Raw genomic sequence first — 13,863 nt, forward strand, 5'->3', positions numbered from 1 at the left:
TAAAGCAATTAAAAGTGAAAGATTAGATATTACACATTGTATATTCATTTCCGAGAGTGGCTGTGACGAATCACCCCATACTTGAAACAACAGAAATTTGTTTTCACATAATTCTGGAAGCTTAAAGTCTGAAATCAACGTGTTGACAGAGCCACATTCCCCACCAAGTCTCTAGGAAAGAATTTTTTTTTTTTTATTGGTCTCTTCCAAGTTTCAATAGCTGCTGACGCCTCTACATTCCTTGGGTTATAGATCCTCACTCTAATCTCTGCCTCCATGTCATATGTCCATTCTGTCTCTGTGTATCTCTTCCTATAAGGACACCAGATACTGAACTTAGGGTCCACCTGAATCTTGTATCAACTCACTTTAATTTACATCTTAATTAGCAAAAACATCACTTCCAAGCATCCATGGGTACAAAGGGTTAGCACTTGAACATATATTTTGAGAACATAATATAACCCATAATACACATGTATCAGTGCAATTAGTTTAGTAATAATAATTAATATTTTTACCTCTTACGATATGAGGCACAGTGTTAAGACTCTTGCAAATATTGTCTCATTTAATTCTCATAAGGTCCCCCTGAAAGGAGACTTTACTATCCCATTTGATAGATGGAGAAATTGAGGTTCAATAATGAGTAACCATGCCCGAATAAGTAACAAGAGCAGGCTCTCATGCATTTCTGTCCAAAACCAATGACCTTAACCACTAGGCTGGGTATCTCCCTAGTTAATCAACTTATTCTTCAAAGATCTTCATCGCCAGGTGTGATGGTGCACGCCTATAATCCCAGCAAGTTGGGAGGCTGAGAGAGGAGGATCTCAAGTTTGAAGTCAGCCTTAGCAAGCAAGGCCCTCAGCAAATTAGTGAGAACTTGTTAAAAATTTAAAAAATAAATAAAAATAAACAAGACTGGGGATTGTCGCTCAGTGGTTAAACATCCCTGGTATCAAAAAAAGTTGCACAAATTTTAACGCAGATTTCAGTAAAAGCACCTTTTCAACTCAATCTTCAGCTCCTTGCTATATCTTGGTCACATTTGTAGGACTAAAAGAAATACCCTCATATGTTAAAACTCCATGGTCTGTCTTCTCTTAGACATTCTCTCATTTTTATTTTTGCTATTTCTTAGGAAAAAAAACTGTAGATTATTTTCTTATAGACTTTGCCACTTTCATAATTCTTGAGAGGAAAGAGAGGGAGAGAGAGAGATTGAGAGAGCCAGTTCAGTTCTCTGAAGGTATCTTTTATTTCCCAATCAAAAAAAAAAAAGTGTTTCATGCATCTGATTGTCTCTGTGCTCTAGCATCTTGCCCTTTAACTGTTAGAATAGTATTAGCTGAGACTGCACAGATAATGCTTAACTTTACTAATTAAACACTCAAAGTCCAAGTTCACCTTTAAGCCTTTTACAATTTGACCTCTGACACAGGACTCACTCTTTTAAAGGACTCTGATGAACTCAACTCTCAAACTATATAAGAATGTGACTTTTTATTATCCATTTCATAGAACAAAATAATGTTTTTAGGCAAGGCTACATTGTGACATTAAAAAAAAATTCCCTACTCTGCTTGTGTATGTTTAGGACTTTTATTAAAAGTGAAATTTAACCTTCTGTATTAAATATCCTAAGAAAGAGAGTAAGATTAGAAGACTAGAAAGAGTTACAGGGAAGGAGATTCAAAGAACGTTTTTTATGTCTTCATCTGTTCTGTGCTGTAACAGATTACCTGAGACTAGATATTTATAAAGGAAAAAGGTTTGTTTGGGCTCACTGCTTTGTAAATACAAAAGTATGACACTGGCATCTGCCCAGCATTTGATGAGTGCCTCCTGTTGCATCAGTTCATGGTAAAAAGCAGAAAGGAAAGTGGGCAGGTATAATAAAGAGGAGGGGATAGATGCTTCATAACTAACCCACTCTTGTAGGAAACTACTCTAACTCATTCATAAGAGCAAAACCATTTCTTAATGTCTCCACTATTATATGATGATTGACTCACAGCATGAGTTTGGGTGGGGACAAACCATATTCAACCCACAGCGCTTTCCTAATCAGTGTCTCTTTTGGTTATAAGGTGACCATATGACTACTCTCACAAATGATTAACTAGTTTTCCTTCTTTCCCTCATCACTTGAAATGGCACATTTATCTTATACTGAACTGGACATATGCCCAGGGACATTTTATTTTCTTCAATCGATCTGTCACTTTCGTCAGTGTCCCACGTTACTATCATAATTAATGCATTGCCTTTTGGCTCCAATCCCTAAAGCAGCTGCTATAGACTGAATTTTTGTGTGTCTCCAGAATTTATATGCTGAAGCTCTGGTATTTGGAGATGAGACCTTTGGGAGATCATGAGGATGGAGACTTTGTGCCCTTATAGGAAGAGACATGAGAGAAATGATCTCTCCCCATCATGTGAGGAGATGGCAAGAAGACCCAGCTATCCCTCTCCTCGGTCTATACCCAAAGGACTTAAAATCAGCATACTACAGGGACACAACCACATCAATGTTTGTAGCAGCACAATTCACAATAGCTAAACTGTGGAACCAACCTAGATGTCCTTCAGTAGATGAATGGATTAAAAAAATGGCATATATACACAATGGAATATTACTCAGCAATAAAAGAGAATAAAATCATGGCATTTGCAGGTAAATGGATGGCATTGGAGAAGATAATGCTGAGTGAAGTTAGCCACTCCCCCAAAAACAAATGCTGAATGTTTTCTATGATATGAGGAAGCTGATTCATAGTGGGGTAGGGAGGGGGAGCATGGGAGGAATAGATGAACTCTAGGTAGGGAAGAAGGGTGGGAGAGAAGGGAGGGGGCAGGGGATAGAAATGATGGTGGAATGTGATGGTCATTATTATCCAAAGTACATGTATGAAGACACAAATTGGGGTGAATATACTTTGTATACAATATGAAAAATTGTGCTGTATATGTGTAATAAGAATTTTAATGCATTCCGCTGTCATTTATTTTTTTAAAAAGATCAATAAAAATAAAAGAAGATTCTTCTCCACACATGAAAGACAGCCTTCACCAGGGTTCATCCAAACATGCTGGCACCCTGACCTTGGACTTCAAGCCTCTGGAACTGGGAGAAATAAAGTGTCCATTGTTTAAAACCAAACTGTTGAAGACAACAGTATTTAAAAATAATTATTTCTTCAAATTAATTTTCCCAATTTTTTGGTATATTATATAAATCACCCACCAATTATGCTACACTCTCATTAAAATTTTTATTACCTTTATTGATTGATGGGAGAAGGCTTCACATATTTATAAAATAATATATAATTTCTTCCAACAATATGGCATATCTTTTTATCCTCATTCAATGAAACCATTTCATTATACAGGAAAAAAAATTATCCTAATAAGATCCCTGTGTTATTCCTAAATGTCTTGGATATAGGATTCTTTTGTGAATAAATCTTTTTCCCCATATTTTTTATGATTTTCCCCTGATATATAAGCAAATGATCAACTTTTCCATATTTATAATGCCATAACTGTTGTCTTTACCAGTCAGTTCTGCTAGGTTTATTGTTTATCAGTAGAAAGATCATCTAATCTGTTGATGATTAAGATTTAAAAATCCTCTTTTTCAAAAAGTTGAAATCATTGTCTTTCGTGCCATGTTACTTCGATTAGAATTCTAAGATTGCAAAGTAATAGATATTCTTTGGTTTAGTAATAGTAAAATAATAGATATTCTTCTACTTAGGTTATCAGTGTTGGTGTTTCTGTAGTGTGATTTTTAATTATGACATGTGTTCTTTTTATTCCAATATACAGTGTCTTTCTTAATAAGGAACTAGCCAACCTTATTTCTAATATTAAAAATACAAATTTATTATAAATGGTTGAATTTTGTTTAATACCTTTTACTAATACTGATATATTTCTTTTTTGTTTTAATGTTGAAGTGTCTTCAATTCACCTACTGGTGTGTGGTTTTATTATTATTTATTTTTTATTATATGCATTTTATAAGATTTTATTTGGGGTGATTATGTCTATAGTCTGACACTTGTCTTTGGTCTCCAAAACCCAAAAAATAAGATTCTCACTACTCAAATGCGGCAGTCCGGCTGCAGCACACTAGCGGGGGGGGGGGGTGAGGAACAACTTGTGTACATTGATACAGCAGGAGTGGAAGCCATTTATTGTAGGACAGGAGCGGTATTTATACATTCCACACAGCTTATCTAGTTAACATAAACTAGATACAGCAGTCAACCAATCAGGAATCTCCACACTTAATGGCTGGCTTTTGTTACTTCTCAAACCACTCCCTCTGGCATTTTGCCAGGCACCATCCAGACTTGTTTACAAACTCTAACATTCCCCTGGCAAAATGCCAGGTGTTATTTTGACTTGTTTACAGACTCTAACATTTCCCCCTTTTGTTTAATTTAAATAACGACCATAGTGGTTTTTACACAAACACCATAAATAATCTGCTATAAGCAGAAGGGGAGGATACAAAATGCCACAATACCAAGCCAATTGATGGCTCCATGCAAGAAGCCCTTGGAAAAATTATACCAGCAATGACACCATTAGCAAAGATACCGAGTTACAATTTGTTGTAGATTAGTTTGTTGTCTCAGTCCAGGTAAAGCAGTGTCTCAATAGATTAACTCACATTCCAGGTAAATCACAGTCCAGGTAAATTCTGCAGGCAGCTAGCTTAAATCACAGTCCAGGTAAGTTCTGCAGGCAGCTAGCTTGATCTGAAGTCTCATCTGGTTCTCAGAAACACTGGAAATTCTTTCACCTTTGTTTTCACTGGCACTGGGATGAAGGCAGGAACTCCACAATGCTGGCTAAAGAAAATCCTGCAGCATTCCACTAAGAAAACAACCTTCTGAACAATTTAGTACATTATCTCAAGGTTTTTTACATTTGAAATAAGCATTAATAGTGCTCATTACTCATCAGCTTCCAGGTGTGGGAGAACCATTGTAGCTTAGTTGTTGGCATTGAAAATGACCAAACATCAGGGACACCAGTAGTGTCTTCTGCTGGCTGTAGTGCCTGGGCAGCCTCAGATGGCCCTGGGGAGTGTCCCGGACTCAAACTGCTTCCAGGCACAGAGAGCAAGAGCCTGCGAGACTGTGCCTCCAGGTCAGGTCTAGATTTGGGCTCCTGCAGTGGCGTTCTGCTTCCCGGGTGGGGGGGCAGGGAAGAGCCTGCTGCCGCAGCTTGGAAATTCCTTGCTGCGCCATTATCGGCTCCTATACGCGGCAGCCTCCATGCGGCTTCATGCACCCTCCGATAACGAAAAGTATTCAGTAGTAGCCTTTTGCAATTTCTTTCTTGATAATCCTTCCTCCTCTGAACTTTTTTCTTCTTTCTGACTAGAGTTCCTGGGCTTCTATCAACACATGCCCTAACTATTCTTGGTTCCACTGGGGTGCCTTCTTCCCTTAGTAATTTACTTCTCACCCCTTCCACATTTTCATCACAAAGACAATACAACATTTCAAGACAAAACAAGACACAAACATACTGTATCAATCTTCTCCATTTTCTCGAAATGGCCATTTTTCCTCTCGCCCTATTTGCCTAGGGACAAGCAGATTTGCTCCCGTCCTATCTATGGACGGGCAGCTTTTTGTTTTTGTCACTTACCCCCGAATGTCCTGGGGCTCCCCAAAGGGCCACCATCTGCCGCAGTCCGGCTGCAGCAAAGTAGCCGGGGGTGACGAACAACTTGTGTACATTGATACAGCAGGAGTGGGAGCCCTTTATTGTAGGACAGGAGCGGTATTTATACATTCCACACAGCTTATCTAATTAACATAAACTAGATACAGCAGTCAACCAATCAGGAATCTCCACACTTAATGGCTGGCTTTTGTTACTTCTCAAACCACTCCCTCTGGCATTTTGCCAGGCACCATCCAGACTTGTTTAGGAACTCTAACATTCCCCTGGCAAAAAGCCAGGTGTTATTTTGACTTGTTTACAGACTCGAACACTCAAAAACCCAGTCTTTTGTTGTGTTCAATTTCTGTCATGTTTTTCATTAAGATTAAGCTGGGTTTCTAAAATGATGTGAAAACTTTCAATTTTTTCTTCTGTTTTTGTTGTTTATATTTTTTCTGTGCTCTGAAAAACGTATACATCAGATTAAGTATAAGTCAGAATAAGTAAAGTAGTTTACACCTTCCATTTCCATGCAATTTCCCTTCTCTCTCCCTTTCATGGAAGGAGACCCTCATTGTTATACAAAATTACATATAAGAGGAAGTGAGGGGAAAGGGAAAAAAAAAAACAAGGGAGAGAAATGAATTACAGTAGGATGGGGTAGAGAGAGAAGATGGCAGGGGAGGGGAGGGGAGGGGAGGGAGGATAGTAGAGGATACGAAAGGCAACAGAATACAACAGACACTAGTATGGCAGTATGTAAAAACGTGGATGTGTAACCCATGTGATTCTGCAATCTGTATACGGGGTAAAAATGGGAGTTCATAACCCACTTGAATCAAATGTATGAAATATGATATGTCAAGAACTATGTAATGTTTTGAACAACTAATAATAAAAAAAATGAGATGATCTAGGAATCTAGGTAGATGAATGTAACACTAAATGCCAATAGAACCTCTGGTGTGGGATTAAACATTCAAACTTTAGAGCTTATAAAAAAATTAAAATTTTTATTAAAATAAAAACACAATGAGATTCCTTTAAAAAGTAGATTATACATTTCTTGAGAATAATATGAGAATTATTCATAGAGTACTTCAGATCTAAAGTCTTCATGGGAAAGGCAACTCCTTGTTAATTAAAAAATATTTTTTCATAGTATTTATATTGAGATTTTCTGCCATTTTTTAAATCAGTAATTGTTACTTAAAACCATTCATAAGAAGTAAGAACTAGATGGTAAACTAAACACACCCACATTCTCCATCACTCAAAATGAACCCATTAGCTTATGGAGAGAAAAAGGAAAAATAAAAGCATACTAGAACTGTTGCAGACTGCATGAAAGCAAGATGGAAGAATAGGTCATGTGTATGGAGCCAAGAGCTACCTTGAATACCCAGGAGAAAACCATCTCAGGGTTAGGTGTGGCCCCAAGTGGTCCCAATGCCCAAGTGGACAGGGGAGACATGTTGGGAAAGCAAAGGGCAGTTCCTGCAGGTGGAGAAACAGGAACTGATGCTCAACTCTCTTCCCTGAACTCCCCAGTGCAGGCTCCTTGCTTGTGTGGCACTGCAGTGGACACTTTCAGGGGTCCCAGCCCACCTGACGTGTCCCTCACTGCAGTGACCAAACTGCATGGAAAAGCAAAGGCATGATTCTCACCACATTTTCCAACTGTTAGGCTGAACCATGTGCAACTTCTGATTTTGTCAGTTAAGAAAACAAAACATCAGTCATGACATCTGGTCCCCCCTAATTTGAACCACTGGAAAAAGAAAATATTTGATTGGATGAAAAGAAGAAAGAACACCAGGAGATAAAATAGTGAACAGAAGAAACAACCACAAAAACACTTTTAATAAGTAAAATTAGTACTAGGATCAAGAAAGTATTGCCTTTCTAAAAAAAAAAAGTCAACTAGACTTCTGCTATAAGGTTGCAATTTTTTCATAGAAAATCTTTTTCCCAGTATGATGAAATGGATAAAAACTAAGAAATGATTGACATCAATTTCAAGCCCAATCTACAAATTATAAAGAAGGAGGAGGAGGAGGACAAAGAAGAGGAGGATAAGAAGGTGGAAAAAGAAAAGAGAAGAAGAAAGGGGAGGTATTGGAGGAGGAGGAGAGGAGGAGGAGGAGAAGGGGAGGAGGACAGGAGGAGGAGGAGAGAAGGAGGAGGAGGAGAAGGGGAGGAGGAGAGGAGGAGGAGGAGGAGAGGAGGAGGAGGAGAGAAGGAGGAGGAGAAGGAGGAGAAGGAGGAGAGAAGGAGGAGGAGGAGGAGAGAAAGAGGAGAAGGAGGAGGAGGAGAGGAGGAGGAGGAGGAGGAGAAGGGGAGGAGGAGGGGAGGAGGAGAGGATAGAAGGAGGAGGAGGAGAGAAGGAGAAGGAGGAGGAGGGAAGGTGGAGGAGAGAAGGAGGAGGAGGAGGAGAGAAGGAGGAGAATGAGGAGAGAAGGAGGAGGAGGAGAGGAGGAGGAGGAGGAGAGGATAGAAGGAGGAGGAGAGAAGGAGGAGGAGGAGAGAAGGAGGAGGAGGAGAGAAGGAGGAGGAGAGAAGGAGGAGGAGGAGAGAAGGAGAAGGAGGAGGAGAGAAGGAGGAGGAGAGAAGGTGGAGAAGGAGGAGAGAAGGAGGAGAAGGAGGAGAGAAGGAGGAGAAGGAGGAGAGAAGGAGGAGGAGGAGAGGAGGAGGAGGAGAAGGGGAGGAGGAGAGGAGGAGGAGGAGGAGGAGGAGAGAAGGAGGAGGAAAAGAGTTTTCTAATTCAATTAAAGTAAAGTAGAGGAATAGGGTTGATTCTGCTCTGATATTTGTCTTCAGTCTCCAAAACTTATTCTGGGAAATTTCTGTTTTTTTTACTAATGTAACTGAGCATAGAGACAAGAAAGTGAGGGGGTGTCTTTATCCTTTGACTCTTCTGACCAATGAGTAGAAGAAACTGTTGCTGGGGAGCAGTAAAATGTGTGAAATGAATTAAACAAAAACTACAGACTGGGGCTGGGGTTGTGGCTCCTTGGTAGAGCGCTTGTCTTGCACATGTGAGGCACTGGGTTTGATTCTCAGCCCCACATAAAAATAAATAAACAAAATAAAGATTAAAAAAAACTGCAGAGTGAAAACATTGGAGATAGAAAATATTTTCAAGAACCAACCGAAAACAGGAAATCTAAAAGAGGGGAAAAGTTATCATGTTGACTTTTAGGAAGGCAAGTTGCTACCCTTTATCAAAGTAGAAATGATAAATCCCTCCAGGAATTCATGCTAAAGAAATACCTGCACTTGTGCCCCAAGATGGATACACAGAAAGGTTCAATTTCCACATAGTTTGCAATGTCCATCAGTAGAGAAGTGGTTTAACAGTTCAAAATACAACCTTTTGGGGAAATAGACTGAGGCTCTGAAGTTGGATGAGTTAGACTTATATATCATTATGAGGTTTATCACCAACTTATTTGCTGAAGTTAAAAAAAAAGTTTCAGAGCAAAATGGACAAAATGATCTTACAAGTAGATTTTCCCAAGTGACAGATAAGACATAAAAACATGCACACTCAATTGCATCAGTGAGGATAAAAAATGAACACCCATATCTTTGAGAACAGTACAAAGCAGGGGATATGGAAAAGAGAACATTCTTGATTTGCTCTATACTTAATAGCTTGACTTTCTTCCATAGTCATATATTTACGTTTCATTTGTTTAATAGTTAATGAACATTCAAAGCTTGTAATGTATGCTATATAATGTATGCAATTTTAATGTATGTAATTTTAGAAGATATTGCATCTGTCTAAATCATAATTCGAATTCTTATTTAATATGCTTTTATGTTCCTTTTTTAAAGCTCGCCAGAGTTATGCCTATTCATTTATTTTGTTCAAAAAGGCAACTAAGAAATATAGCTACTATTTCCTATTTTCCAATTCATTGATTTTTGCTTGTAGCTTTATTTCCTTTCTTCTTTCCTCAGATGTGTTTTGTCATGCAGTTCTAGAATCTTAAGCAAGAACAGAGAACATATGCATCAATTCTTATTTTTTCCTCATTCATTGGTGGAAGTGTTGAGAGTTGTAAATTTTATCTGAGGTTGTAAGTTACATCAGTGTAAGACAGTGTTTTCCTTCAAAAAGTGTTTCTATGTGCTGTTTGTATCTAACCATAATAGACAAAATGCTGTGTGACAGGCCTTGTGCTCTGAGCCTAATAGAAAATGTCCCACTTAACCATTGTAGCAACCTTAAGAGTAGGAACACTTTTGCTGCATTTTACGTATAAAGAGATTGAAGCCTCTGTTTGGGAAACCACCACATCTGTTTTTAGTTCCTGTTGTTTGGAACACATGGGTCCAGCCTGACTACAGGGGCCAGTGAACAAATGAGCCAGGAATGACAATTTCTTGGCCACAGAGATTGGTTCAAGAGAAGGCAAGTGACCCAAACCTAGTCAGTTTGAATTCTCTATGATATTGTTGCTGGAATTTCCAGGAAAATATAAAAACAAAACAAAACAAAAAAACTGTATCCCATGAAATCTTCAGTTATAAAACAATATACCCCATTGTTGAAAGAACCATCAAGGCTTGCCATAGGAGAAAATGCCCATTTATTAAGGAACAGCTCTGCATATTTATAGAGCCAGGGATGGTGTGACAGTTGGCATGGGGTACTTTTTTATTGGTGGGTAAGAATCAGGTGACCCAACAGGGCTAGTCTGATTGGTGGGTAAGGATCAGGTGAGCCAACAGGGTTAGCCTGATTGATGGGTAAGGATCATGTGAGCCAGCAGGGTTAGTCTGATTGGTGGGTAAGGATCACGTGAGCCAGCAGGGCTCACCATTGGACGGCAGGATCATGTGAGCCAGCAGGGCTCACCATTGGACGGCTCTTCTTGGGGGATGGGGAAGTTAGTCTTTGGAGCCGGGCGACTCCCAACAATTGTGGATAGGGATTGTCTGATGTTGAAGACACACATACACATGGGTATCTGTGTTGATTTATGGAGAAAATCAGACACATTTTAAGGGTACCTACCATCTGAATACCAACAAACAAATGTTTGTGAAGCCAGAATCATCCCTTGAATTTCCAGGTTCTATAAGCCAATGCATTCTCTTTTTGCTTTGGGCAAGTTGAGATAATTTTCTATTATTTAGAATACAAACAGTCCTTAGAAAATGGATACCCCCAGTTCCTATAACTATTAGTTGGTGGTTCCAAAATGTGTCCACGGGTAATCCAATACTAGTACTTTTACTCATAATCAGTAACATCTTTGGTCTCTATTAATGCATATCATTCATTCATTTAACACAAATAACACTGGAGAGATATAGGCTAGATCATTTATAGTTTCTTATTTTTTAGGTCTCTCCAGAAATATTTTATTTCTGTATTAAATATGATATATATTAATGTAGAGTTGAAATTCCCTTTATAGTTCACTTTGTGACATAATTATATCTTTTTCTTCAAATTTCATATTTTGAATGTTTATATTAGTACATTATAGTTACACATAATGCAATGTGTAACTATAAGTTATAGTTAAATGTGTAACTATAAGTTACAGTTACACATAAGTGGGGTTTGTTTTGACATAATCATACATGCATGGAATACAATTGGCTCCTTTTTAGTTCCTGATACTTCCACTTTAAAAAATATGGAACACCTAGGGGCTGGGGATATTGCTCATTTGGTAGAATGCTTGCCTTGTATGCACAAGGCCCTGGGTTCGATCCCCAGCACCACAAAAACAAAACAAACAAAAAAATAAAAACTTACTTTGAAAACAAAAATATGGAACACTTGAGAATTTGTATGCCACAATCATGCAGCGGTCATGCTAATCTTCTCTGCATCATTCCAATTTTAGTCTATGAGCTGCTGAAGTTAGTGAGCATCAGTTATACCCTCTTAAGACAGGGGAAACATTCAGAGGGGTAGGAAAACATTGAGGAATTTTAAATAAGAGTAAAGTGATATGATTTGCTTATTTAAAATATGGCTTTAATGTTGCATGGAGAATCACTCATCAGTAAAAGAGAATAAAATCATGGCATTTGCAGGTAAATGGATAGAGTCGGAGAAGATAATGCTAAGTGAAGTTAGCCAATCCCCCCAAACACAAATGCCAAATGTTTTCTCTGATATAAGGAGGTTGACTCATAGTGAGCTAGGGAGGGGGAGCATAGGAGGAATAGATGAATTCTAGATAGGGCAGAGGGGTGGGAGGGAAAGGGAGGGAGCAGGGGATTAGCAAGGATGGTGGAATGTGATGGACATCATTATCCAAAGTACATGTGTGAAGGCACAAATTGGGTGTCAACATACTTTATATACAGAGATATGAAAAATTGTGGTATATATGTATAATAAGAATTGTAATGCAAAAAAATAAAAAAACAAAGTACATATATAAAGACATGAATTGGCGTGAACATACTTTATATACAAAGATATGAAAGATTGTGCACTATATGTGTAATAATTGTAATGCATTCTGCAATCATGTGTTTAAAAAATAAAGTCAATTAAATAAAAAAAGAGAGAGAGAATACACAACAGGGAGAGCAGAAGGAACAGGAATATCAGCGAAGAGACTGTTGCAGTTTTCCAGAAGAAAAACCTTGCTCTCTGGAACTAGGCTATTATTGATGAAGTTGCTGATAAGAGGAGATATTCAAGATGTGTTTTGCAGGTAGAAACAATAAATCTGCTGATGGATCCAAAGTGAGGAATGAATAGAAAAGGATCATCAAGAATGGCTTCTAGGTTTTGACCTTAACAGCCCAGAGAATGATTGTACCATTTATCCAAACAGTCCTTATTTCCTATTTAGGGAAATTCAGATGGTTCATATTGGATAATGAATGAATGGCTTCAAGTAGAATACCTCCCAAGCAGTAATCAAAAGTCGAGTTTTACTCATAGCGAGTTTAAGATGCCTAGTAGTTTTTCATATGGAGCTGTCAAGTATGTCTGGAGATCAGAAGAGAAACTGTGATCAGAGAGGTTAATATGTAGACACCACAGTTTATTGGATGCATTCCAAACCATGGAAATAAATTTAATGTTGTACTGAAGAAAGAATATAAGACAGTGTAAAACAGAAAAGTGAAAACCCTAAGACCTAATTATATAGTAAAATTTGAAAAAGGAAGAATGTTTTCGTCTGTTTGCACTGCTATAAAAAATGAGTCCGGATAATTTATAAAGAACAGTAATCTATTTTCTCACAGTTCTGGAGGACTGGAAGTCCAAGATCACAGCACTGGTAGGTGAGTTGTCTGGTGAAGGCTCGTCTCTGCTTCCAAGTTGGTGACTTCTTGCTGCATCCTCCAGAGGGATGGAAGGCTGTGTCCTCCCATGGCAGAAGGGGCAAAGGAGAAAGCAAAATGCCATCAAAACCTCTTTTATAAGGGTACCAATCCTGGTCATGAGGGTACAGCCTCATGACCTCATCACCTCTTAGAGACCCCACCTCTTAATACTACGATATTGGCAATACCTGGATTTTTCCTTTTTTGCCCTCTTGAACTAGGATGTTATTGATGAAGGTACTGATAAGAGAGGACATTTGAGATGCATCTCACAGATAGAGAAAGTTACATCTCCAATATGATTGGGGATGTTGACACCATAACAAGGAGCAAGAAGAAACAGCCAGAACTTGTTTCAAGAAGAATCAGCTATGTTAACTGAGTCCAATGGTGCTGTTGACCAACCAGAATTAGGAATGAGAATTGGCCAGAATTTGGTGAGATGTAATTTGTTCTGGAGCTTTTATCAGAATAGTTTTATTAGATTGGTAAGGTCTAGGGAGGGTTTAGTATTTTCCAGATGGGAAATATTATATATGGATAGTATGTTTGTTTCTTTGTGGAAATATTCTAATAGAAGGAAACATAATTACAGGTAACCTTTGAGGAAGGTTTGGCAAATCGAGGAGAGCAGAGAAATGGTCTGGGAACTGGGTGGGAGATATGATATATTTCATGTTGATAAGGAACAGAGATAATTATAGAAACTAAGTCCTTCAGTAGGTGAGAAGTGGGGGGATCTGGTACTCAGGTGGGGGAATGGAGAGAAGCAGAAATTGACACAGAGTATCTGAGCATACATACAGGGGATCTGACATTTGGTGTGAATGGATGAAGCATGGCTAC

At 38.4% G+C, this 13,863-nt stretch overlaps 1 non-coding gene across 1 annotated transcript; it reads right to left on the reverse strand.

The window, feature by feature from the left end:
* Positions 1-11,488: 11,488 nt before the first annotated feature.
* LOC124076670 (U6 spliceosomal RNA) lies at positions 11,489-11,590 on the reverse strand. The gene has a single exon (XR_006846415.1). It is a non-coding gene; the product is annotated as a U6 spliceosomal RNA (small nuclear RNA).
* Between the last annotated feature and the right edge of the window lie 2,273 nt (positions 11,591-13,863).

The sequence above is a fragment of the Marmota monax genome, unplaced genomic scaffold (assembly GCF_021218885.2).
Source record: "Marmota monax isolate L192 unplaced genomic scaffold, Marmota_monax_Labrador192_F-V1.1 WCK01_AAM20220418_F8-fsc00251, whole genome shotgun sequence".
Lineage (NCBI taxonomy): Eukaryota > Metazoa > Chordata > Mammalia > Rodentia > Sciuridae > Marmota > Marmota monax.